This window comes from Olea europaea, chromosome 12 (assembly GCF_002742605.1).
Source record: "Olea europaea var. sylvestris chromosome 12, O_europaea_v1, whole genome shotgun sequence".
NCBI lineage: Eukaryota > Viridiplantae > Streptophyta > Magnoliopsida > Lamiales > Oleaceae > Olea > Olea europaea.
The window spans coordinates 25,508,818-25,525,564 of NC_036248.1; positions in this window are offsets into that span (position 1 = coordinate 25,508,818).

Genomic DNA, 16,747 nt, shown 5'->3' on the forward strand with positions numbered 1-16,747 from the left:
TTCACATGAGGCATAGAGGTATATTTCTATCCCCTATGATGATTTATACTATATCGAGCCTATTTTCCTTCTCTCAAATGCATAAAACCGGCCACCAAAGTCATATAATTACGTGTACAATAATAATATGGAAATAAAAACGTATAAATCATTCAATTCCGGAACATGTGCTTAAATATGTCAAATCTCCAAATCAAAAATCAAAACTTGTATTGTAAGGTTCATCGATCTCCTAGTACATGAACAATCTAGCCTAACATGCTAAAAAAAAGAAAATAAAAAAATAGTTGAAGAAACGTCATCAGCCGAATCAAGTTTTAATCAATTCGTCAATTGGCACGATGTTTTCCTCTTGTTCTCTCTTCGTTTTCTCCTTCAAAATATCTCTTTTTCTTCTAAAAATTGCGTTCCCTTCATTCTGGTTGAGTTTTCGTTTATATTGGACCCTAATAATCTTGTTTTCAGAAGAGTTTCGACAAAATAAGGAAACTGCAGATTCGACCTCTGAATTGCTTTATGCGACCGCATAGTACATCTCTATGCGGTCGTATAGAGTAAAAATTTTTGAGAAATTATTCTCGGTCTGCCTCTATGCGACTGCATAGAGGGTACCAACTATGCAAAAAGTCTATTTTGGTCCTTGAACTTTCATTCTTTTTCATTTTAGTCCCTTTGCAATTCCTTCTTCTTCCAATCATCTTGTATCGCTTTCGAGTTCATACTTAGTATATTTACATTCCCGGGTTGCCTTTTAGGTCAACTTTGAATATTTGCATCCTTAGTCCCTGAACGATCACTTTACTCCATTTTAGTCCTTTTTCGGCTAATTTCTCCTGAATTTCACCATTTTCATAGAAACACCTACATTGCATGAATTCAACGAGATTAAGTCACACTTTAAATATTTTTCTCGTAATTAAGTCATGTTTGTGATCTAAATAAGTGTGCAAAAACACACTTATCGGGTTACAATCACAGTTTAGGTGGCGTTTGATGATATGCTGAATGAAAGGTGAAAATGACTTATTTAATTTCACCTATCATTTAATGTCACATTAACGCCAGCTAGACTGGGGTTATAACCCTAATGGAGTTAAATAGTATTACTCCTAATTTAAATTCCAATGTTAACAAGTTATTATATAGGATGACATTAGGATTGGGGTTACCATGTGGAGTAACCATTGCTTGTCTTAGAATTTAGGAATTACTTATTCCTAATTGTTATGTACTCGAAGTATTTATTTATAAAATTAGCTTATAATCTTGGTGATATAATTGTTGATTGTGTCATAGTGTTATACTTGCATTGTGTACGAAACTATTTGGTTGGCATACCTGTTTGTTGCATCGTTAATTTCATTAGAATATCCTGACCTTACCCATTTGAATATTCCCTTGATACTGAGATCACAAAGCTCACGGAACCCTGTAAATTTAGAACGATATATATTACTTGTGATCCTAGGACTCCTTTATGTGGCTTAATTGTGATATTGTGAGTTTTTTGGTTGATTCATAAAAATGAAAACTCACAATTTTGATTTAGGCATTTTTAACGATATGATTTTTCAATCTAGCAACAGAAAATAAGGGGCATTTTGGTTCAATGAAGAACAATAAATTGAAGGCAATTTTTCAATTAATAATGAATTTTTCCAGAGCCATTAAAGGCAATTTTTCAATTCATTGTTCTTCAATCATTTTACACTTGTCTGAAATTGTTTTTGAGAAAAGTAGGTAAACTTAAATCCACTAAAGAACTTTGAAAAAAATTGAAGGACTTGTATTTACTCAATCCACTTTGAAGAAGCTTTACTTACTTGAACTTTTCAGTTTTAAGATGGATTTTTCAAAAGATCTTGACGACAATTTATATGTATTTAATAAACTTGTTCAAAATATTGTTAATTGTGAAGAGACGGTGTTTGAAATCTACAAGCTATAACTTAGGTTGATTCCATGCCTGACATTTATGAGGAAGTTAAAATGCGATTAAGTATCGTATGGACACATTGATGCTTGAAATTGTCATTGATTCTCTTAGAATTAAAGAGATGAAAATTAAAACTGAAAAACATGGCAAGAAAAATGGTAAAATTGACATGATGAGTAGCCAATTTAAGTAAAATAGTCATGATAGACATCAAAGTAGCGGCGAGTCAAGTAGTAATGGAGGTAAAAAGAAGGGCAAGAGTTGGTTTAGGTCAAAATTTAGGACCAAAGTTAAGAAACGTTATGGTTGTGAGAACATGGGGCATTTTCTAAATATTTGTTGTAAAGAAAACGAGTAAACAAAAGGTTAAAGGGAAAGATAAAATAATATTTTGTCTTCTACTTCCAATTTTATTAAGAGTGAAGTTTCTATGATTACGAGTCTGGTTGCTATTATTGCTAATTGAATCTAACTGTTAATTCCTATTTGTATGAGTGGATACTTGATTCTAATGAATCTTTTCATGTGACATCTCAAAACGATTGGTTTGAAAACTTACATAAATCTAATGATGGGCATGTTATGCCGTGTGATAATTTTGTTTATACTATTACTGAGATTGGTGATATTATTTTGAAATTTGAATTAGGATTTGTATACACTTAAAAAGATGTTATATATATTTCTGGTCTGTCTAGGAATTTAATTTTAGTCGGGAGACTTGAGAAAGTTGACTTCATTGATAAAATTGGAAATGAAGTTTTAAAAATGATTATGGATGCACTTGTTTCCATCAAGGAAACTAGGAAAAATGATATTTTTATTACTATTGTAGAAGTGATAAGAGGTTTTGATTCATCTATCTCTTCTGCCAAAATCAATCACACACGTAAATGACATAATAGGCATACACGTATGGGTATTAAGTGGCTTAAGCTTCTTAATGAAAGGTGTATTTATTAATGATTGTATATTTGATTTATCATTATGTGATCACTTTGCACTTGATAAGTATCATAGGACTTCTTTCTCCACTGATCACAAAACTAAAGACATGCTTGAATATGTATATTCAGACTTGTAGGGTCTTGCTAATAATCTCAACTCAAGTGAAAATAGGTGCTTCTTGTCTATTATTGAGATTACACAAGAAATGTGTGGGTTTATCTTTTAAAAGATAAGTCGGACACTTTTCATAATTTTAATTATTGGAAAAGATAAGTTGGGAATCAAATTGGCAAATGGATTGAGTTCTTGAGAACTGATAACAACCTAGAGTTTTGTAACACTAAAATTGATAACATGTGCAAAGAAAATGAAATAACAAGGCATAAGGTTGTTCATTATACTCTCTAGCTAAATGGAATAGCGAAAATGATGAATAGAACTATACTTGATATATACTACATTCTTTGCTTGGTGACACTAAATTTGATAATATTGGCTTGGACTTGTCCCATATATATACCTAATATTATCTATATATGCTGCCTTCTTTGCTTGTTGATGCACATGTGTTCTTTGCTCATTGGGAATAGTAGTGAGTTTTGGGTCGCAATTTGAGGTGTTGATTTGGTTTAATTTAGAGACTGAACCGAAAATTATCATTAGTGGATCAATCTTTTGCTACATGTGTGATTAAAAAATTGATAAGAATTAATGATTCCTCGGTGTGTAGTCGAAAACGAATTTTAAGAAACGGGTCCAAACAAGGACCTAATGTGGTCTTGCTTAATTAATATTTACAAACATCTAATTAATGTATTAAATAGATATAAAATGACTGGTTTAACTTTTTGAAAATATGTTTTTAGCAATATATTTACTATTTTTATTGGGCAATTTATATTTGCTAGATTCCAAATCAATGCAATTTCGGGTTGAAATTTTTTAAAGCAAATTGCATAAACCTACTATGGGGTTTATGAAAAGGGTAATTATATACCACTACAAATTTTAATTATTACACCACATTATAATCACACCTCAATTAAAATATGTTTTTAATAAATACACCACAATACAATTACAATTATACTCCTAATTCAATAAAAACAAAAAGGTGAAAAAAATATAATATTGTGGTGTACTTATCACCAATATCAATCCTCTTCTTCTAAACCTTTCTCCTCATTATTTCACGGCCATTGGAAACGAAAGATCGAGGAAAAACCCCACGCCATATTCACGCGGAAAATTCAATGAGGGGCTTCTGCATATGAAATTGAGACCATATTTTAATAAATTAATCTTAGAACCAATTTCCCTTGAATGCAATTAGAATTATAGTAGTAAAAATACTTGAGCACTAGAGACAAGGACAACCATGACCATAGAAATAAACAAGCACGAACAAACCATCAGTAAACCATGAAGCTTTACCCCTTTCAATAGTTCGCATATCTAACTTAGTTTAAAGAGTCATGTCAAATTATTTCTACATTGAGGTACCTTAGTTCTTCAGGGTAACGGTTCACAGTTTAATGAATCTTCCACTTGAGGGGTTGGCCAAAAAATTATTCTAAGGGTTTACAAGTAGATAAAAAAATAAGAGATTTTATCAATAATTATATGGCATATAGGCATTCCAACCGGTTTTAGTGGAGGGACGTGCTATTTGTTTAAATTAAATACCATGGTCCAACAATCAAACATTCTAATTATTGGATAATATTAGTAGAGGGACACCCTTTGCCGCTCAAACTGCAGCAGCAAATGCTATTCGTACAGTAGTAGATCATGGTTCATATTCTTAGTAAGAAAGAATAATCAAATTTCAATTGAAACCCTCTAATGGTTTCTGCTAGACCAATATATTGCCTTGGAGAACCAATTTCGGGATTGGATATAATATCAAAGATCTTTTAGATGTACATATTCCTCTAGAGAGACCCATAAACTATTTGTGTCAATGGATTGGTTCGATCTGCCTGGATCCCACGAGTGAATTAAAAGTTGGTCTATATAGGATTTCACCTGAATCATCCCATCTATCCTCTTCATAATGCCTACACGGTAATTCATAAACCTATGTACATGCAAATTCATGGACCCTTATGACTAGTGCAACACATATAAATAGCTCTTGGGTCATAATGAATGCACACAAATTCATGGACAATACGATGAGTATATACACGCAAATTCATAAACCCATTTAAAAATTAAAAATCATAATCTTACATGCCTTCTAATAAATGTGAAACGAATCATATGTAAATACATGCAAATTCATAATAAATTGATACTAGGCTTACAAAATAATAAATTGAAAATAATCGTACTAAATTCACAATAAATTAAAGATAATAGACTGGCATGATTTTGATTGTTTCAAATTCATAATAAATCTCTTTGAATTAACAAAAAAAATAAAAATTAAATTCTTAATTTTCAAACTTGACAAATAAACTAAAAAAATTCATCAGTAAATCGTGGTCAAATAGAATATAAATTCATTTACCATGAGAAAAAGAAAATTACCTTTGACATCGTGGAAGAAAGGAAAACCACCAAAAAAGTTATGAGATTTGAGACGTTGAGAAAAAAGAACTAAAGAAATTAGGTTTTATATTTGTGGTGTAATAATAATTTATTTAATTAAAATGTATATTAAACTCTTAATTATGTAATTTTACTTAACGATATTTAAGTAAATAAGAAAACTATGGTGTGCTTAATAAAATTTGTAGTGGTAATATAATTACCCTTATGAAAATTATAGTAACTTTTTATTAAGTTCTTAAATTCTTCAAATGTGTCCCTTAATATTTACTTTTGGTAACAGATTTCTAGCTGTCACCAAAATGGAAATATTTATTTTTCATTTACCCCTGTAAAATTGATAGTTATTATATTTACATACATGTATTTTTATTATTATTTATGAAGATGCACTTTTTGTTACTTTCGATTTAGATCGCTTTAATAATAATAATAAAAAAAAGAACTATATAAATATTTTCATAAAATTTTAAGAAAGTACGATATGTGATGTTTCTTTTTCTTTATCTTTTTTCCCCCTCCAATTGTTGTCGAGGGATAAAATCCCAAATCAAATAAATATGAAAGTACAGATCAATTTATAAGGGTTCAAATTATTCTTTTTAATTAGTTTGATTTTTTAAAATGAATCCCAAATCTTACTATGATATCAGAGTATATTAAACTCTAACTAATAATTCGATCTAAATAAGACTCAAAAAATAATCACATAGATCACAAGATTGATTTGCTCAAATGCAGTCAAATGCTCCACTATTTTATAAGGGCATGTTAAGGGATAAAAATCTACATCGATTAAAGATGAAAACACAAATCAACTTATAAGGATTTTGGCTACCATTCTTAATAAGGTCGACCCCTTAAGATGGAATGACCGACAAATAACTAACACGTCAACATAAATAAATGTTTCAAATTAATTTAATAAAGCTCATTTAAAATTCATTAAATATTATATATTACTAAATTTTATAAAGGTTCTCTAATTTTTTTTTATAATCTTGATAACTATAATAATATATTAAAAAAATTAAAGTAATAATATCATAAATATGCATAACAATTGGGATCAAAAGTTTATAGCTTAGATTTCTTTCAGTTCACTTTATAGTAAATATTTAGATCAATTTTAATTTGTTTGATAATGTGAAAAAAAAAGAATGGTTAAAATGAAATAAAATTTTTAAAATTAGAAAAATTTATTTTTATCTAAATAAAAATTAAGAAAAAATATATATAGCCATATATAGAGCATAAGTAGAGAAGGTCAAAATGAGAAATTTATACTAACAAGAGAGGTTTTGGAATTTTTAAAAAGAGAGTGAGTGTCTTTTTTATTGTCATAAGTACTCCTAAAGAGGTCTTTGTAATTTGCTCAATTTTTTAACATGAGAATATAACTTCTCATTTCTTGAGGATTCGATTGTAAGGGTACTTAGAGAGTAAAAATATTATGTCTCTTTGAAAATAAAATTATAAAATATGAGCTTTTGGTATTTCAAAAAGTTAAACGAGCAATTAAATCCATCTAAAATTCAAATAATCAATTGATTTTCAAGATTTTTATCCTCAAACAAGTCACATCTTATGACTTCTATGAGCACAAGGAATAAAATCACAATTAAATATGGGGAAAAAAAAGTTAAGCTCATTTTGTTAACAAATTTTCTTTCTAGAAAACTCTGTTACACAATCTTGAAGGAACAAACCCTTTTTTTTTTTAAAGGCATAATTGAAAGAAACATTGGGTTCAAAAATAGCTATGTATATAAAAGTAAAAAAAAAAAAAAATTATTAAATTAGGGCATAGGAACGTTTACATATGTAATTGAATGAAATTGTTTCCCACTTTAAAATTATTTATTATTTAATCTAGAATTTATTTCCATAACTTTTCAAGATTTGACATTTAGAGTTTAGGATGCCTTCATTTCTACAAGTAGTAAGCACATTGTTGCACGTCTTATGTATTGAATATATGATATCCATAATGTTTTTGAAGTACTAACATTGTTTTTGAAAGTAGTTGAGATAATTGATATTGTTAAAAAAATTAATTTTAAAATTAATATATACGAATAAAACTTTTTATAAAATTATGTATATAATGTGAAAATGTTAAATAAACTAAAATATTATGTTTTGATTACAATAATACTTATTTGTACATAATATTTTTTTTGTCAATGTCTCACAACTTTTTATCTTTTTGTTTTCTGCCATTTACCAAAACTTTTGTTGTTTACATCAAAACTCTGTCAAAAAGTGTGACACATAGTTGTATATAAAAGAATACATATTCAAGAAGGTGTATTCCAACAGTAGACAATGTTTATCCTCAAGTCTTGTTAATGGTCATTGCAAAGCATAGATGTATTGAAAATTATTTCCTCTTGAATTTGAATGGATATCCTTTGTCATTTTCTAGAGTTAATGGGATGCGCGAAATTCCCCATTGCATTTATAGACATTTTACTATATTTCTATTGCAATTTACTCCTTTGCTAACTAACTATGTGGAACATTCTAGAATAGTGGATGATTTGGATACCTCACTTTTTTCTTTCCCTCATTGTGCAATTGAATCTTATTGGAGGTCTATTACATCACTTTTCTATTTTTGTCTACCATCCTAGAACAATCTTGATATGAACCCACGTAGTAATTGAAGCTACGAAACCCACACGAGATTTAATCACAATCCAAAAAAGTTAAAAAAAAATAAAAAATCAAAGTTTTGAGTTTGATTCAAGAATATTGAACCAAGTGATCAACATTTACCATTAATCTGTTGGCCCCTTGATCACAAGACTCGAAAACCTTACCTGGATTGTTTGAACTCAGCAAGAAAATAATTCTTGATAAGTTTGGAATTTGCTCAATAAAGAATAATGAATTGAAAGCAAAATTTGCTCATAAAATTAATCTCTCAGTTGATATGAACGAATGTTATTTACAATGTAGAATAATGAGTCCTATATATAGAAAATCCATAAATCCCTAGTTGAAATGGAAATGAAGTCTAAATAATACAAAAGTTACCATAAAAATAGAGTATTACTAGAATTAAAAGATTTCTCGAAATTTGAAAAATTCGTGTGTCGAAGTATACTATGCAACCATATAGTGCTGAACTATGCAGCCACATAGTTCATGAAGTTCCAGTGTAGTGATTCACTGCCGGTTGACATGCAGTCACACGATTAGTATAACGATGCGACTGCATAGTTTAATTGCACCTCTCCTTCATCCTTTGCTCTAATCAAGTTGATCCATCGTGCTTCTACTCCTTAGCCCAACATAAACATGCTCATTTACTTGCCAAGATCGATATTGCATCTGTTGACCTATGGTTGACTTCTCATTTTGATTATTACAAATAAATTGAGTTTATTTCTAACAAATTGTATTCAAATATTAATAAAGAATATTGAAAATGAAACTTGAAGAGGCAAAGTTCAAAACAAAACGATGATCGACATGGAAGTAAAATTAACGTTGTGAAAATTGCTAAGAAAGCATAAGTCTAGCATGCACGTCATGACGAAGAACCTTATTGAAGATTGTAGATTTAGACTTTTGAATCTTATATGTAAAGGTAATATGCTTCAATTTTTGGCAATGAATCTTAAAAAGCTCGAGTGTTGATATTATACTCAATAAAAATTATTTCATCAAATACTTGCACAAAATATTTTTCAAGATAACAAATTCAATTTTACATTATAAAGTGCTACCTATCTTAAAAAATCTAGTTACAAATATTCTTCAAATTCCTACCTTTGTCAAAATCATTGGAGAAGATTTCTCACAAATAAAACTGCTGTAGCGGACGTCTACTAGAGCTGCGCAGACGTCAGGTAGACCAACGGTTAAATTTTTTAATCGTTCTGAAATACAACGGCTAGTAAATCATCTGGTACGATAGCGAACGTCTGATATGACTCGTCCGATAGGATTGATTTTTTGACGGTTCTACAACTATAAATACTCCAATCTCTTGCATTCATATCATCACTTTTAAGATAATAAATTGAAATACTTTGCAACTATAACTTTTGTTCTCTACTTTTTAACTTTATCAACTAATGTATTTTTGAAAATTTTTTTTTGATTGATTTTAATTTGGAAGATCATTTCACTTATCAAAGTTTTTCAAATCTAACACTTAAGTTTTAATCATTGCCATCTATTAAAGTGTTTACCTGCTTCTCTCCTTTGTACACAACTTTCAATATATCTTCATTGTGGAAGAAGATTCATTTTGTAAAGTTTACTTTTGATTGAATTGTGGGTTGTGTTGAGGTCCCAGAAAGCCCAACAGTCGTAAAGGGATTGGTGCTCCTTGGTTGTAAGTCATTGGAAGCATTATAAGGGTTGGATTGCACCATAAGTCAATCAAATTATAGTGAAAAATACCTTGCTCGTGACAGAGTGTTTGGTAACGGGGGACATAGATAATACTTTGGATTGAACTTCCATAACATATTGTTTGCGCCTTTTTTCCATTTCTCTTGTTATTTTCATGTTATCTTGCTTGCTTATTATCTTATTTGTTAGTTGATTAAATTTGCATAAATTTTCGAAAAAAGTTTTAGATAACCAATTCACCCCCTTTTGGTAGTGGTTCTTGGGCTTTCAATTGGTATCAGAGTGCAGTACTTACTTTTGAAAGATTTTACAATCTTGAGTAATGGCTAACCAAGTTTTTCAAAATCTTGAGGGACACCACAAATCGACCCCTCTTCTTTGATGGGACACATTATAATTGTTGGAAGGCTAGAATGATGATATACGTGCAGTCTATTGATTATAATATTTGGGAAATTATTGAATACAGTCCATATGTTCCTATTAAGACTATTAAAATAGATGGTAGACTGGATCAAACTTTACCTAAATCTAGGGAAGAGTATGATGCAGAAGATAAGAGAAATTTATCTTTAAATGCCAAGGCTAAAAACTTACTTTATTGTGCACTAGATAGAAATGAATTTAATCAAATAAGCACATGTGAATCGGCGTATGATATTTGGCATGCGCTTGAAATTACTCATGTTGGCACGCGTAAAGTGAAGGAAACAAAAATAAATTTGTTAGTTAAAAAATTTGAAAATTTCTGCATGAAACAAAATAAGCTTATTGTTGATATGATTAAACTTTTCACCGATATTGTAAATGGTCTTAAATGTTTTAATCGTAAATTTACTAACAACGAACTTGCTAGTAAAATTCTTAGGTCCTTGTCGGAGAATGGAGCCCGTTGAGGATGTTGATCGAGAATACCAAGGATATTAATACATATCCTTTGGAAGAGTTTTATAGCACATTAATGACCTACGAGTTAAATAATGTCGAAATTAAGGAGAAGATAAGAAATAGTAAGGAGGAATCAAAGGAGCCTCTCAAATGACAAATTGCCTTAATGACCTCATTCTTCTCGTCAAGAAATTGAGAGGTCTTTGTAATAATCGAAAATTTCAAAGGAAGGAGGAAAATGCGAAGAAAGAAACAAAAAGATTATTTGCTATAATTGTGATAAGCCCGGCCACAAGAGAACCAAGTGCCAGACCAAAAAGAAAATTTTCAAGAAAAAGGCACTTTAAATCACATGGGATGATAGCGATGATGAAGAACAAAATGGAGATGATAGTCAAGACGAAGTGACAAATATGTGATTTATGGTAATCGAAGACGAGGTACATTTAATGAAAAACGTTCTTATGATGAGTTTTTAAATTCATATGATGAAATGCTTGAAAATTTTGAAAAACTTGCCTTAAGTCATGCTATTCTTAAAAAGAGAAATTCTTTGTTAAAAGAAGAATTAAAGAATATTTCGAGAAAGCAAAAAGAAAATGTTGATCATGATTTTGTAGTAAAGAAGAACATTGCCTTGAAAGAAAAAGTGGATGACTTAACAAAAATTATTCTTAAATTCCCCTAGGATAAGAAAAATTATGATTTAATGCTCGGTAGTCAAAAATACGTATTTGATAAAGGGGGAATTGGATATAAACCCTCTTTAAAACAAAAATTCCTCAAAAATATGTTTGTTAAAACTTCAAACACTACATGTAGTTTTTGCAACAAAAGTGGACATGTTGCCTTTAATTGCCTAGCTAAAAAGAAACTATATTTTGAAAACAAGTATAAGTGGATTCAAGAATACACAAAAAAACTAACTAACAAGGACCCAAGTTTGTATGGGTACCAAAAGTCAAAACTTGATTTTTCTTGTAGGAACCGAAGAAAACTAAAAGCAAATGATTCTTGGATAGTGGTTGCTCAAAGCATATGATCGATTATTGGTATTGGAAACATTGGTAGTCACTCATCCCCCTCAATTGAAAATGTTTTACTAGTTGATAACCTTAAACATAATTTACTAAGGATTAGTCAATTGTGTGATAAAGGTTACAACATAAAATTCGATTCTTCCAAACACCTTATTAAGGATGCTACATCAAAAGAGGTAATTTTCATAGGAAGCTGAAGTAAACACGTTTATTTCATAAACATGAAATTTGAAGAAACTGAAAATTGTTTACTTAGCGTGAAAGAAGAATCATAGCTATGACATAGAAAACTAGGACATGTTAACATGGATCTGCTTTGAAAAATCTCCAAAAATTATTTTGTAAAATGTTTACTAAATTTAAAATTTGAAAAGGACAAAATTTGTGATGCGTGTCAATTTTGAAAACAAGTGAAAAATTCCTTCAAATCAAAACTCTATGCTTCAACTACAAAACCATTATAACTTCTCCACATGGATCTCTTTGAACCTTCTAGGACGGCTAGATTAGGTGGTAAACATTATGCCTTTGTTATAGTCGACGATTTTTCAAGATTTACTTGGGTTATATTTTTAAGCTTGAAAGAAGAAAGCCCTAAAAGCCTTTAAACATTTTTGTAAGAATGTTGAAAATAAAAAAAGGTTATTTTATCTCAACTATTAGAAGTGACCACGGTGGAAAATTCAATAATGTTGGTTTTGATGACTTTTGTAATGAACATGGATATTAACATAATTTTTTGGCTCCTAGAACTCCTTTACAAAATGATATAGTAGAAAGGAAGAATCGTACATTACAAAAAATGGCTTGGACCATGTTGAATGAAAACAATTTGCCAAAATATTTTTGGGCTGAGACCGTTAACACCACTTACTTTATCATTAATAGAGTTTTAGTAAGTAAAAATAAAACTAAAACTCCTTATAAACTTTAGAAAAATAGAATTCCAAATATTAGTTATTTCAAAGATTTTGGATGTTAGTGCTTTATTTTAAATACAAAAGATAATTTGGGAAATTCGACTCAAAGTTTGATATTTAAATTTTCTTAGGATATTCATCGGCTAGAAAAACATATCGAGTTTTTAAAAACGGACCTTAAACGTTGAAGAATCCATGCATGTTACCTTTGATGAAACTAACGCATTTGATCGAGAGAAAGGTAGTGATGATGATGTAGGTTTGGAAGCTCCATTTGAACAAATGAAGATTCAAGATTAAAGTAAAGAGGCACCAAATAGAAAATAAAATGAGGAATCAAATAAAGAAAAACAAACCGAGACACAAAGTGATCCTCCGCTAACAAAAGAATGGAGGTTTATTCCATCTCATCCTAAGGAGCTTATCATAGGTGACCTATCAAAAGGTATCACTACTAGAACCTCTAATAAAAGTCATCTCGGTAGTTGTGCATTTATTTCTTAAATCAAATCTAAGAATTTCAAAGAAGCCGAGTTTGATGTTTTTTGGATTCTAGCGATGGAAGAAAAATTAAATCAATTTGAAAGAAATCATGTTTGGGACTTAGTCGCTAGACCAAACCATCAAACCGTTATTGGTACTAAATGGATTTTTAGAAACAAAAGAGATGAAAATGGAATAATTGTGCTTAACAAGGCTAGATTAATGGCCCAAGGTTATAATCAAGAAGAAGATATCGATTTTGAAGAAACTTTTGCACCCATAGCTAGACTAGAATCCATTTGCATGCTTCTTGCATTTGCATGTTATAAATGTTTTACACTTTATCAATTGGATGTTAAAAGTACATTTCTAAATAAATTTATTCAAGAAGAAGTTTTGTTGAACAATCTCCCAATTTTAAAGATCATAAGTATCCGGATCATGTGTTTAAGCTTAGAAAAGCTCTTTAGGGTTTGAAACAAGCTCCAAGAGCTTGGTACGAACAACTAAGCAAATTTCTTCTTTCAAATGTTTTTTTGATTGGAAAAGTGAATACTACACTTTTCGTAAAAACTTATAAGGAGGATATGCTTATTGTTCAAATTTATGTTGTTGATATTATTTTTGGCGCTACAAATACTCATCTTTGTGAAGAATTTTTAAATTGTATGAGTAAAGAATTTGAAATCAGTATGATGGGAGAACAAAAATTCTTCCTTGGTCTTCAAATTAAACGAACAAAAGACTGAATTTTCATAAAACAAAATAAATACATTTTAGATATGCACAAGAGATTTGATATGCATGACATTAAGCTTATAAACGCACCATGAGCATGTCTTTAAAGCTTAACAAAGATGAACATGGCACACCGGTCGATGTCACGAAATACCAAAGTATGATTGGATCCCTTCTTTATTTGACTGCTAATAGACCCGATATTATGTTTAGTGTATGTTTATAAGCTAGCATTCAATATAATCCTAAGAAATCACATTTACGTGCCATAAAAAGAATCTTCCGATATCTTAGTGGAAATAGAACCTTAGGATTTTGGTATCCAAAGGGCGCTCATATTGACCTAATTAATTATTTGGATGCCGATTGGGTCGGAAGTAATATTGATCATAAAAGCACTAACGAAAATTGTCACTTTCTAGGCTTTGCGCTTGTGTCATGGTCTAGTAAGAAACAAAATTCCATTGCACTTTCCACCGCCGAGGCGGAATACATTTCAGCCCAGGTTGTTGTGCACAAACACTTTGGATAAAACAAACTCTTTGTGATTATCACTTACATTGTGATCATGTGCCCTTTTTGTGTGATAATACTAGTGCTATTAACATATCAAAAATCCCATCCCACATTCACGAATTAAGTATATAGAAATTTAACACCATTTTTTTTGTGATCATGCACAAAAAGGAGATATAGTGTTGGAATTTATAAAAATCGAGGACTAATTGGCCGATATCTTTACCAAACCTCTAGAGCATGATTAATTTTCCCATATTCGAAGAGGTTTAGACATTATTGATGAGTTTGATATAAATGACTAAGATTGAATTATATTTGTTAATTTGTTGTACATCTATACATTTCTTTTCCAAAAAAAGAAAAAAGAATCTTACTGGACGAGTCAAACAGACTGTCGGCGGTGTAATCTTGTACCGGACAAGTCCAAACGGACTTTTCGGAACAAGCATTCGGTTTGGCAGAAAATTTTGATCTTTGCTCTACCGGACGTCCGATACACTGTGAACTTAATTTTTAAAAAAACACAAGCAGATGTTATTTCTTTTCACCTTCTTCAATTCCTTTGAACCCTCCTCCATACTCCACTCGGCCTTCATCATTTCAATACTCTAATTCTTCAATTAAACACCACATCAATTAACCCACTTACTCTACATCCTTTTCTACTTCAAATGTTTAAAGTTTCTTTCATAATTTCGAATTCCCCAAATTCATGCCCTAACTTTACCTTTCTCACAATTTCTTCAATTCACACAATGTCGGAATCAAAGCGAGTAGGAAAAACGGCTAAGACAATGGAAAGATAGCCTCCACCACCATCTTCTGACGAAGAAATGGATTTTGAACCCGAAGTACTAGTACCCGTTTAAAGAATCCCCCATTTTAATAGGTAAGAATGTAGATTTCACTTATTTAACTATTGAAGCACTCGCATTTCACATTGAAAAACTTTTAGAAAACATGGGTTGGGTTTTGGTTTGCACCTTAGAAGAACACACCTATCCCTATCTTATAAAATTTTTTTATCACAAAAAGATATTCACTCTTCGATCTGATAAAATCTCTTGTTTAATTAATAATGTCTATATAATAGTCACCAAAGCTTTAATTTGCTATATTCTCAAGCTTGATGAATGTGATACGCAAATTTTTCTCTATAAAACACATTCGACAATCAAAGGTTACTATCCGGTCGATGCTTGTCATTGTGTGATGGGAAAATATTTTGAAAACATTACAAAAATTAGTACAAATTAACTTACCTTACAGTGTAAAGTTTTACAAAACATAATTGCTCATTTCATTCTCCCTAGGAAGGGGCATCGGGAAGAAATGAACTCTTTTGGCCTCTTCATACTCGATTCATTCATTGTTGGTCAAAAATTAGATTTTCCAGCCATTACATTTGGTCTCATGAAACTTGTGCACTCTTCACGGTATGCTAAGGATTTACCCTAGAGCATGTTACTCACTAAAACATTTTGATGTCCCGTTGGATGATGAAGTTTTTGTTAAACTCTGTCGCACTGACACTATTAGCACCCAAACACTCAAACGCATGAAAATCATTAAAATGCATGGTCAATGGGTAGCTCAAACAAAAGGGTTCGACCCCACTTCGGGACCTTCCACTTTGTCTTTTGAAGAAGAGGGAGACAAAGAAGACGAAGAGGCGGAGAATGTTCTACACGTTCCAGTGCTCCACTCGACATACCCGGCTCAAGTGCCTCACGTCCTTCGAGTGGTCGATTCACATTTACTGAGGACACTATAATCTTCTAAAACGGTCGAATTGATTCTCTTACCACTATCGTTTACAGACTTGGCGGGCTACTTCATCAAATTCAAGTTTACCAAGACGCCATTCTCGCACAACAAGCAGAGATGCTGGCTTGGCAGAATGATTCTATGCTCATTTCTCTGCCCATTTTCCTCCGTCGCCCCTCCGGCACCTTAGACGTCTATGAGTTTTTTTAACTTTGGTTATTAAATATGTTTGACATTGTATCTCTACAGTTGAATTATATCAATGCAATTACCCCGATTGACTTCTTTGTTAATTTTATATATTGTCTATCTTTTTGCCTATGCCAAAAGGGAGAAGAATAATTGACAGTGGATGATTATGCAAAATAGGGAGAATATTACATAATTTAAAATTTGGTTATGCATGACAGGGGGAATGTAGGTACGAAAAATAGGGGGAATAATACATGTCTCAATATTTATGTTCTTTAATTATTCTTGTGCCTCATCAATTTGTTCAATATTTAGATTGCAAATCATCTAGTTTGTCATAATCAAAAATGGGAAAATTGTTGACCTATGGTTGACTCTCGATTTGATTA